This window comes from Alligator mississippiensis, chromosome 8, assembly GCF_030867095.1.
Source record: "Alligator mississippiensis isolate rAllMis1 chromosome 8, rAllMis1, whole genome shotgun sequence".
Lineage (NCBI taxonomy): Eukaryota > Metazoa > Chordata > Crocodylia > Alligatoridae > Alligator > Alligator mississippiensis.
In genome coordinates, this window is record NC_081831.1 from 16,258,084 (window position 1) to 16,268,970 (window position 10,887).

Below are 10,887 nucleotides of genomic sequence, written 5' to 3' on the forward strand. Positions count from 1 at the left end.
GGCCAAGGTTGAAGATTGAATCCTGGGTTAGACTAGATGATCTCCTGAGGTCCCTTCTAGTCCTCTGTGACGATTTCTATGAAATATCTAACAAAGCACTAGGCATCAAAGCTCAGCTGCTCATTGCATACATTCAAGCATTTAACAGTCACATTAGGGGACCTGAGCTAGGCCACAGGAGACCAAAAGGCTGCCTTTTTCCTGCTCTGTTACCTACACTGGTAAAGCCCTGAAGAAAAAATGGTGGCTCTAGAGCTTTGACCCCTGGGTTTGGTAGGGCCTAAGGACTTCTGAGGTGTTTGAAAATCAGATGTAGCTATTTTAGATATTTTTCCAGAGGTAGAAACTAGCCAGGAATAGAAGGTGGTAAAGAGTTAAAGCCCCACAGTATAACCTGACAGCTGAAATGTCAAGAGAACAAAGTATAATTGCAAGCGCCGGGCAGCAGTTCCAGTGCGGTTCTCGTGCCCACAGTCTGCTGCTTTACAGAACAGAGAGGAAGGATGATCTTGTGCTTAAGGTATTGGGCTGGGATTCAGAAAATCTGGGCTAAATTCCTAGCTTTGACACAGGCTCTTGTGTGATTTTAGACAAGACACTTAATTTTTCCACCCTTCATTTCCCTATCTCTAAATAATGCTTCTTACTCCCACCTTTCATGTGTTCGCTTGTTTTTTCAACTTAAATATTAAGCTCTGTGAGACTGTCTCTTCCCAGGTATATACACTGCTCAGCACAATGGGCTGTACAGCTAACTAGAGCCTTTTAAGTGCGATTTTGATTTTTTAAAACAGCAACAATTTATACACAGCAGTTGGGGCAGGGGGGAGCAGTTGTTCTTTCCAAGGTAAATGTGGGGGTCTAATTCAAAGGAAAGACAGAGAAGGAGTATCAGATATATTTGCAAGAGTTATCCAAGAGTATTAGAATTCCTGAGTGACAAAGGAAATAGAAGAGAAGGTTATAAAAAGTTATAAAAGGTTATCAAAGGTTATAAAAGGAAATAGAGTTCTTTCTTCAGGAGGGCAGAGCTTTGGTCATCATACGTGGCGATTCCTCCAAGGAGCTCAGTGGGGCCGCTCACACAACAACTGCTCGGCATGAGCCAGAGTTAGGTTCCAGAATCCATGTGGTAAATAAAGTATATTTTAAAAGCTATATAATAAAACTATCTTTCTGCCCTGCTGCAAAAAAATGGACCTCTATGAATGCCTGTTTGTGTGGAAGAGCAGCAGTGGCTTATTAAGAACCCTTTTTGCTAGTCAGGTAAATCAATCATGCACATTTTGAAAAGCCGCCCAAGTGGATCAGCTATCACTGTGTATTTCTTGGCTATGGAAAGTGAGCTTGTGTCACATGACATAAATGTTAATTAAATGCAGTTGTTTCTCCTGTGGCGGGCATCATTTTCAACTTTGTTGGCAGGAGTCCATGCACCTAATACTTCACTTCTACTTGGTGCACTCTCAACTCCTAGTGGCTTCCATGCATTTGAAAGTACCCAGCACCTCCCAGGAGTTACATACACCAATTTGAAGCAACTAAGTACCAATTTGAGCCCCTAAACTTAGTTTGAAAATTAGGGTTGCACAAGTTATCAAACACCTTCTATGCGTTATGAAACAGTGGAGTAAAAACACCCACTATCCATCATATTTAAGCAGGCTTTCTAAAACATTCCTCTCCAGGAACTCTGTGAAGTGTCAGGCCAATAGAAAACCTCCAGAGATGGTTACAAGCAGGCCCAGATTAACCCTTTAGTGGGTGGCTGCTGCCCGCAGAAAGCAAGGCTCCGAGACACCACTAGGAAGCAGCCGCCGCAGCCGGTTGAGGGAAGGGAAGGGAAGGGAAGGGAAGGGAAGGGAAGGGAAGGGAAGGGAGGCAGATGGGGCCATTTGTGCTGCCACCACAGAAGGACTGGGGCCACCTGCAATTTAGGGTCCTAGGCATGTGCTTAGTTTGCCTATGCATTAATCCGACCCAGGTTATAGGCAAAATGAGGCAGAGATTATAATGGAAGGAATCACTGTATCTTGAAATACAGAATATGCCAGTCAAAAAGGTTCAAGGTTTAAGAAGTGCCAGGCCTGTGCTGAAGGTGAATAAATGCCTCTTAGAGACTACACTTCTCAAAATGCCTAGACCTAAATGTGGGATGCAATGTGTGTGAGAGAACTAAAGTGACAGACATGAACACACAAAAGGTATTCATTCAGAAAACTCCGGGTACCTGGGTTTTACACACTCCACTTTCACTGTCCAGCTGTGTGACCTGAGGCTGGCCACTGCTCTCTGTGCCTTATATGTCCCTTCTGCTAATGAAATTAACTTTCCTATGTCAAGTGTATTTAAATCGACAGGCCTCCTCTACACATTAAATTTATCTTGCAACTAAAATGTTAATCACTGTATAAATGACAAGGGTTTTGGCACCTGCACCCAATTTAAGGTATCTTAAAATGGCAAACAAGCCATAAAAATGTTCGATATAATGTAGAACATTTTTTATGACTGGTTTGTATAGTGCCTTAAATTGCACTTGTAGCAGGTTGGAGTGGGAGCCTCTTGATCCAAGCCACAGAGCACAATGGGACCAGTTTAAGACCTCATGTAGTCCCTGGCTGGTGTCATCTATCAACTGAATTGGCTCTGAACCCAGCCCTACAAGGACCTGGCTTTCAGCTTGCTAGTGTGGGTGGGGAGCCTGGGATCATGATCCTGGGCTGCCCCTACACTGGCAGGTAGAAAGGATATAACTGGGATGTGATCACTAATCCTAAAATTATGGCTCTTGCCATGCACATGTGGTATGGTAGAGGCACGATTGTTGGGATCAGGGGTCAGATCCCATTAGACCTTTACATGAACATGTGCCAAGGGCTACAGAGTAATAGAATCATAGAAAACTGAGCCTGAAAGGGACCTCTGGAGGTCACCTAGTCCAGCCTCCTGCTCAAAGCAGGACCATCCCCAACTAGATCATCCCAGCCAAGGCTTTGTCTAGCCAAGTCTTAAAAACCTCTAAGGATGGAGATTCCACCACCTCTCCGGGTAACCTGTTCCAGTGCTTTACTACCCTCCTCATGAGATTTTTTTTCCCTAATATATAACCTAAACTTCCTTTGCTGCAACTGGACTCCATTGTTTCTTGTTCTGTCATCTGCCACCACTGAAAACAATCCAGCTCCATCCTCTTTGGAACCACTCTTCAGGTAGTCGAAGGCTGTTATTAAATCCCCCCCCCCCCCTTCATTTTTCTCTTCTCCAGACAAAATAAGTTCAGTTACCTCAGCCTCTCCACATATATCATATTCCCCAGCCCTCTAACCATTTTTTGTTTCCCTCCCTCCAATTTGTCCATATTGTTTCTGTTGTTGGGGGGCCAAAACCGGACACAGTACTCCAGATGTGGCCTCACCAGTGCCTCAGTAGTGTTAGGTACAAGTCACTACTATTTGTTAATTTGTTGTTGGAATCACCCCTTTAACATAAAGGACCCTCTCTTTTTATTTCTTATATAAATATTTTTTTTAACCAGAAGAGAGGGGAGTACCAGATTTGTTGGGAAAGTGAGTAATTAAAATAAGGGAGTGCTGCGAGGTCTTCTGGAGGCTAAGTTAAGCAAAACCCATCACACCCAGCATGCTGTGAATGATCTTCGTCCCTAAATGATTTACCCTCTTCTGCAGGAACTCAGTGAAAGTCTTTTAAACTGGAAGCCAATGAATAAATGCTGCCTAAGGAGGAAGCTGAAATGTGAACTCTGCTCAGCATGCTACAGCTCCCACAGAGGCTGGACAGCCTACAGTTATCTTTGGCACAGTTTCCCATGCATTGAAGTGATGTTATAAGGGCGCTCTTTTAAATGAAAGAAAAATACACACATAAAACTGAGTTCAGTGTCACAGGTTTCCTTGCAAGGAGAGAGTGCAGAACAGAGAGTGCACTGGCAACATCAGAAGAAGGCACTCTCATGGAGACAGCTCTCTGTGTTCTTCCTTATCTTGTGAATGATGTTTGCACACCTAACAGTGCTAACATTGTAAGGTAAGCTGCAGCACCCTTGAAAGGATCGCAGGGTACCCTGGTTGCGACACATGGGGATAATTTTCCAGACCAGTTCAAAATGTCAGGGCTATGTCACAGTGACTACTGTGTGGGCTACTTTCAAAACCAGAGAGTCAGGCCACATTCACACAGTGCTGTTGTCCGAACTAATTAGCATTAAGGAAGCTACGCTAATCAGAACTGGGAATGGGGTAGACTTCTTGCAGATCTGGAGGTCTGTGAAGTATCTGGGACTGACCTGCATTTTGCGAACCAAAACTTGTCTGCTTTGAACAATTAGGATCCACCACATTGTTGAATTTCATTCAGGGAAGGGATTTCATTCAGGGAAGAACAAAGAAGCAGGCAACTCCATCACAGGTAGATGTTATGTACCATGTTACGTACTCATTTTCAGGCCCCTGAACAGCTCCCAACATGATGCATTGAGTCAGTTCAAATCCAAAAGAAGAGATGATATATTTAATAGCTGCCTCTGCAACCCAGAAAAGGGAGAAATGATTTGTCCATTGTAATTCCTTTTACAAAAAAGCTAACATTGACCGTAACGGATTTCCATGCTCACTGCATCCCTCTTAATTGAAAAATGAAATCAACAGGAAGCTAGTTACAAACTGGAAAATCCAGTTACCAGCTGAGCTGAACTGGTGTGGAATTAGTAGTGCCTGGCACTATGAACTAAGGGGGAAAACATTTGACAAGCATTACCCTAAATCTGAGATAATAGAAGCGCACAAATAGTTTTGGAGAGTTTTCAGATGAGATCCTGCTCTGCTCTGCTCTGCTCTGCTCTGCTCAGCACGCACACAGGTGACAAAATCCTTTCAGCTTCTCCATCCACTGTCCCCAGAGCGGATTAAACACAATGTCCACATCATTTTGTTCAAAAGCCTATTTTGCTGGTGCTTCCTGTGCTTCTCTGCAGTGGTCTAGGAGGTTGTTAACACTTGGGAGCAGAGACTATAACATCATCCACAAACAGCTCAAGGACAAGGTTGGACCATGCAGAGGTCACAATATTGATATGACAGGGCTTTGGATTTGATTTCTATCTTTGCAGAGTTGCAGGAATCACCATTTGCTTTGCAGCTACATTAACAGGAACATTACTGCCATGATAGCTAGCAGTCACCTGAGTACTGTTAGGAAACACTCTTTGGCACCAGCAAATCAATATAATCTGCAGTACACCACATGCCACTCTGCTGCAGGGTATTGCATCCAGCCACAGTAAATGACTGCAAAATAAATATATATCACAATGGGCTGGGTCACTGCAGAAAATCCTTAGAATTAGCCCAATTCAGAGTTTGCTGAAGTCAGTAAAAAGTCTCCCACTGACTCTAATGAACTTTGGATCAGGCTTCACATGACTACATGGCCCTGCAGTGCCTTTGCCTGTGTTTTACAGGGCACAGAAACATCTAAAATGGCCCTGGCCCATTCATGTGTGAAATGAACGCTCCCAGTGCTGTCTGGGGTACAGATGAGGAAAGGAGGAGACTATCAGGGAAAGAGAATATTCTTTTTATTCTTTCTGAATCTTTTTTGAGACAAAAGCCTTGGTACTCAATGCACAGGAAATTAAAAAACGCAGCTACGGAGAAACTGCAGCTATGTGTGGGTGGATAAGCTTTAAAATAAGTGCTTATTAATTAACTAGTAGATAACAGTGTTGTATCTGGAGTCACTGTTACAGACACACCATCATGCCAAATTGTGCTGATTCTTATCGCATTAGCAGCTAGAGGAATTAACTGGATGTTTTGTCACTAACATTTACAAGAAGAGACCTCATGCTTTGGTTCCCCCCCATAACCAACAGAGGATGCATTCTCATGGAGATTTTCAGCCACCACCCATGCACCTAATTTAAAAAAACCCAATCACTGCAGTTTCCAAGCAGGGACGCTCAGCATTTTCTCAAAATCATGCTTGTTTGAGGAGTGTCACATTAAGCATCCAGGACCCTAACTCCCAGTCCTTACTTTTCTCATCAGACAAAACTGTTTAAGCAGCACTCCAACCAGCTTAAAAGATATATATCGCAGCAATTTTATGACTGTCACAAAATCACCTATAATTCTATGTCCTACAGAATAACTCCAGACATTTGTCAGCATGTAAAATTAAAAAGACAGAGGGGTTAAAACAAGCTCTTCTGGTTTTCCCTTGTGCTACTGCTCCTAAACTAGGGTTTATTGCAAAACCCTTTAGTGTCCGTCAAGGTCAGCTCATTGTCCATCTGCTGTGAAAGAGAAACAATCCAAATGTGTTATGCAAGTCTCTAAAAGTACTTTGCGATTAATTCCTCTAGCGAGCTGTAGTATTTACACTTGGGGCCAAATTTTTGCCATGATTGACATGTTCTAAGGATTATTTGTTTGATCCCATAGAACAGTAGCATCACATACAGCCTGCAGATTTCACCTGGCCGTGGGCTCCAAGAGGGACAGGAATGGATGGGGGGAGGAGGTGTTGAACGGGTAGGAGCCCTGTTGGGGGACATGTGTCAGACTCGGCAGGGAAGTGGGGAGCAGGACGAGCAGGGGGATGAATGAAGGCTAGGTTAACCCCTGTGCCACCACCTCCCCCCCACTGCCACCACTCGCTCAACCACTACCAGTGGGTGCAGATCTGGTCCATAAGGCTCCTTGTGGTCTAGACCAGCTTGTGGTGTGAGATGGACACCCCTGTCATAGAACAAGCAATTCTTTCTATTGCTGGTAGGGATGGACTGGCCCTACGTGCATGGAGTGCTGACAGCATGATCTCGTAAACGGCCTGTATTTTTCCAAGCCTGCAGGACAAGTGATCATTTCAAGGCATGACAACCAAGGACAGCAAAGTAGATCCTCTGGCAAGAAATGATCTTACGATGTAACCTAGATAAATTAGACTAGATATTAATGTCAAATAAGAAGAGAAGAACTGGAGTCTTTTAAATTATGAATAGTGCTTTCCTAGCTGTGGGGCATCATGAGATAGCATGCATACTAGGTCTGCTATTTTTACATCTTTATGTTTACCACTGCACTGAGTTGAGCTTGATAGCTTACATTTCATTGCTAAAGGACATTTTTCTCTATTAGAAAGTCACAAATCATCTTGCCATGGCTGGTAGTCTGCATTCAAGAGACCCAAGAGACCTGCTGAGAAGAAGGAGAAGGGCTTAGGTGTGGAGTGTGTGGCCATATCTACATAGTAAAATTAACATCACTGGCAGTAGCCCCTTCAAGCAGGCCCTGCTGCCCTGAGTAGCTCACCTCCTAAACTGGGGGCAGTGTAATTGTTCCAATGCAGCACTTTGAAGTGGCTAATTAGTATAGCTGAGGGACATGGCCAATTAGCCTGCCTTGTATTAATTAGCCTATAGTGCCATGCAGATGGAGCCACACCAGTTCCTGTGTTGGGGGCCAGCTGTGCAGAGCAGTGCAGTATGTGTGTGTGTGAGGGCACTGCTGCTGAACTTGGCAAGTTGACCAAATATAGATATGAGCTGTGAAAGAAAGCTCTGCAGAGCCTATACTGTGCCTACTTCTGGCAAGTGCTCCTGACCTCTCCTCACTTTCATCTTTCGTGAGTAATTAAATTCATTCTTTTTTTTTAAATGACTAGTAATCTCCAGGGATCCTTTTCTTTTTCTTTTTTTAAATCCAGTCAGCAGCAGCAGAGTCAGGACTGTAACGACCAGAGTGAAAAAGCAGATGGTGATGAGAGGGGGGAAAAAAAAAAAAAAAATTATATATATATATATATATATATATATATATATATATATATATATATATACACACACAGATAGATTTTATATATATACTCATTCCAAAAATGATGTCACACTTGGTAGAAACTTGAAAGAATTCAACGGCCTGGTATCTCTTACTTTCAGAAGGAGCAGTGATCCAAAACAGCCCGTTTGTCTTTGTTCTCAGGAATTTTGTTTTGTTCCATTTCTCTGAGCAAAGCGTCTTCAGTTTATTTCTGTGCTGTGCCTCTTCTCACACTGTGGAAAACCATGGATTTTGCGGTCCTGGTAGCAGTGCTGTAGCAACGGGGGAGGGGGGAGTGGGGTGACCACCACAGGCGCCGAAGTGAAGGGGTGCCAACAGGTGCTGCCCAGCTGGGGTGGAGCACAGGATGGAGTCACAAACAGCTCATTTGTGGGGGCACAAGGATGAGGCAAGGGCAGCTCCCGTGCTGCATGCACTCCCGGGCAAGCATGGGGGAGCGTGTGCCCCCCAGATCTGTGCACAGAGTGAGAGTGGGCTGCCACTGAGGGCTTTGCCCTGGGTGCCAAACTCTATTGCTATGGCACTGCCTGGTGGCTTTGCAGTTATTATTAAACCCTTCTCAAACTAGAGTCCTGGAGCTGACACTCTGGGAGAAGGAATGGTGACTGGGAAAGTGAGCTGAATTGCATGACACTGAGCTGTTATCTAAGCAACACCCATCCTGTACAGGTGCAATTCCATTGCTCTCTGGTTGCAACTCCAACTCTAGACCGTTCTCGGTTTTGGAATAGGGGTTGGTTCCAATATGCCATCACGTTAAGATTAAATTTGGGATTGTCAGGCTTATTTTTTTTTCCCTAACTGGAAGCAGAATCTACCTAGAACCTCATATTACCTGATGTTCACATCAGGCTAAATTTTTTAGACTGATTTGGGCCAGCTGCAGAGCAGACAATAGCAGTTGGACACTGGGAACCCAACACAGAGCAAAACTGAAAGGAATCCACAGTCTTTGCAACTGAAACAGCCAGCCCATTGAGTCTCATTATTCTCCCAGCTTCTTAATGGGGTATCTTCTTTCATCATTCTGCATGTAGGGCCCCCTGGCAACATTAGGAGCTCTGTGCAGACAGAGAATAAGACCTTTTTTTTCTCTTTGCTTTGTCAAGCCTTCTTCCTTCTGGGCACAGTGGATATGGAAAGCCCTGGATACCTCTGGAGTGAACAGCAGCTCTATCTTTACAATGCTTCACCTTTCTTCAATGCAACACTGATTAATAGATAACTCCACACAGGGTGTGTCTACATGTGCACATTTACTGTGCAGCAACTGAAATTACTGCACAGTATGGGCATGTATCTACATGTGCACGCCCATACTGCACAGTAAATATTGCAACTTATGTTGACTTGACTGTAAATTTGATACCTGCATCATGCAGGTATCAAATTTATGCCCGATTAGTTACTGCACAGTGATGCACATTTAGACGCCTTCCTGCACAGTAACACTGTGTCTGTGGACTGACTTGGGACTAACTTTAGTCCCAAGTCAGTCCACACACAGCATTAATGCACGTTAATGCCGGCACATGTAGATGCCAGCCTATTTCTACTTACTGCACAATAAATTTAAGCTGGTATAAATGCACACATAGACATGCCCACTGTTCTGCAAGATGTATTTTGTTGCAGGAGTTAAAGGACAGTGAGCAATATTTGGTATATAGAAGTCAGCTTAACCTTTCATTTACATTGAGTATTGATAGCAAGCTGAATAATGACTGACTGCAGCTGAGCAGGACAATAAGCAGCTGAGCAGAGGGCATTCTGATGATATCGCAAGCCTGAGTTCAGCTTGAAAGGCTTGTGAGTGACAGTAGAAACCTCAGGCATAACAATTGTGGAGAACGTTTCTCCCATTGGCCATTCACAAGTGACAAGATCCATTGACATTTGTGATGCTGATAGGCTATTAGTACTGTCGTTCTGAGCTGCAAGATGACACAGGGCAGGGTAGGATTTCAATTGCCTAATATAAAAAGAAGAAAACACCACATGTTCTCCATGTCTTATAGGATCGCCCATTATCTCAGAAATTAGAGGAGATGATTCCATGGAGGCTCAATAAAAGCATTGCTATCCTTTTATTAGGAGATTTTACCAATTTGCTACCCACATTATTCTCGACAGGTAAAACTCACTGTTTTGCTGAGAGCCAACAAATGGCTTTTGAATCACGTCCAACTTCCAAGAGGTGAGAATCATCCAGTAGGAGCTCAAACAATTTTCTGCTAATCATTTATATAACAAAATTTGACATTCTATGCTTCCAATAAATCCTCTCTGGCTGCTCAGGTAAAAATGAAATAAATCATTCGACCATTTTTTCCATCAGTTCTCCAACAGACTTTGTTATCTAGCCATCATTGGCCTGTATATAAAAAACATTTTACTGAATGTCACAGTAGTAGTCAAAAAACATTCTGTTCACGTGGCAGATTGTGAATTATTCGCTTACGGGTTCACTCCTAAGGTTAAATTGAAGCCAGTCTTTCCATTAACTTCAATAGGCTTTGACTCAGGACCTAAGTGATCTGGCAAACTTATAGGGGAACATTCTGTTTTGAGTGACAAAGCAGGAGCTGTTCAGACAGACATGCTCCAAGTTCCTCGAGCTTCACATCAGTGCCTTCTCTGTTGGCTGTTTGGGATGTCTCCATACATGGACCCCTTTGCTAATTCCCTCCCTGCTGTGTGGTGCTGTATATTTGGTACATACATTACCCTGAGTTTTGCATTTCTTTTAAGTTTTTAAAAAATTCGAACATCAGAACTGAAGAAAGCAGCATTGACCAGAATACATAATGTAGGTATGTAAGAAAGCCAGTAGCTGTTTGACAGAATTCTGAAATCAACAGGACTTGCACTGAATTTAAAACGCATTTGAATATCTTTAGGTCTGAACATTTAAACCAGAATGGAAGCTTGTACTGCTGGTGGTAGAGAATCCCACGATAGAGCTCTCCTTCTTCCAGCTGAGGGGACTGGATGAAAACCTCTCTAAAGCCTAACATGATTATTC

General features: G+C 43.4%; 1 long non-coding RNA gene across 1 annotated transcript; it reads left to right on the forward strand.

The window, feature by feature from the left end:
• Positions 1 to 435: 435 nt before the first annotated feature.
• On the forward strand, positions 436 to 3,894 carry LOC109284773 (uncharacterized). Its single transcript, XR_002092350.1, has 2 exons — positions 436 to 520; positions 3,690 to 3,894. It is a non-coding gene; the product is annotated as an uncharacterized LOC109284773 (long non-coding RNA).
• The last annotated feature ends 6,993 nt before the right edge of the window (positions 3,895 to 10,887 follow it).